At 42.8% G+C, this 1,100-nt stretch overlaps 1 protein-coding gene across 1 annotated transcript in view; it reads left to right on the forward strand.

The window, feature by feature from the left end:
• The window catches only part of LOC102680961 (collagen alpha-1(IV) chain-like), a 41,698-nt gene that overhangs the window by 481 nt on the left and 40,117 nt on the right, over nucleotides 1-1,100 (forward strand). The window lies entirely within an intron of this gene.

Consider the following 1,100-nt stretch of genomic DNA (forward strand, 5'->3'; position numbering starts at 1 on the left):
TTCGCTAAAGTGTCGTTTATCCAGTGGTACGTTTAACAGATACGTTCCGTTTGCGTTCCGTTCCTTTCGACGACAACGATAATTTTCGTTTTTTTTCAAATACAACGCGCGCTATCATCGATCATCGATCATCGAGTATGAACGATGAATGAACTAACTTTCGCGCAACTAGGTATCTCGGTTATCGAGAGACGAGATACCGGTTCGTTCGGTTTGCGCGAGAAAGCGTTTCCTCGAGAGAGAGAGAGAGAGGGAGAAAGAGAGAGGGGGGGGATCGGAGATGAAGAAGGGAAGAGAGAGAGAGAGAAGGAGAGAGGGAGAGGGAAGAGTAAAGGAAAATTAAATTATCGCGAATTTTCGCTGTTCCGGAACGAGGCAAGGAATCGGAGAGCGTTTCCGTTATCGCGTCATATGTAGGAATGCGAGAGCATTTCTATCCGCGACGCGAGACCTAGAAAGCGAACGCGATCGACCACGATCACCGTACGTTGCGTTAGCCACGTTTTATTAACGTAGGTGAGGACAAATTAACCGGAGGCGACGTAACGTCGGTCGAGCATCTGGAACGATTCGCGTCTATAGGTCTATAGGTTTTTAAAGAACGTTTTAAGGACCGATCCCAAGGCACATGCGCGTGGGAATGCCGACTACGATCGATCTCTCGATCCAATCCTCCGGATTCCGAGATCCGAAAAATTCGCTACACGCCTCTCTTTTGCGCGATATAGATATATCATTTTCCATATTTATCTTACATATATCTCATTCTATTACAGCTTCTCGTATCTTTCCTTCGAATTTCATTTTCCAAATTTTTCCGTTTCACAATTTCGGACGCAGTTTCGATTTTTTATCTTCGAAATAATTTCTCACTCTCAAGTAAGGATATAATAGCGAATAGCGATCAGTTTTTATCGATAAAGATAAATATTTATCTTTACGATTTTTAGTCGTTTAGCCGGATAAAGAGTTGGAAAGAAAAAGAAAAAAAGAATTCGGAATACATTAATGAACGCGAACGCGATGATCGTCACGGAATGATTTCGATTTCATCCGTTAATATTTTTTTAAGATAGGCGTGAACGCAAACGAAGCAGCGG

This window comes from Apis dorsata, unplaced genomic scaffold (genome assembly GCF_000469605.1).
Source record: "Apis dorsata unplaced genomic scaffold, Apis dorsata 1.3 scaffold_919, whole genome shotgun sequence".
NCBI classification, from domain to species: Eukaryota; Metazoa; Arthropoda; class Insecta; order Hymenoptera; family Apidae; genus Apis; species Apis dorsata.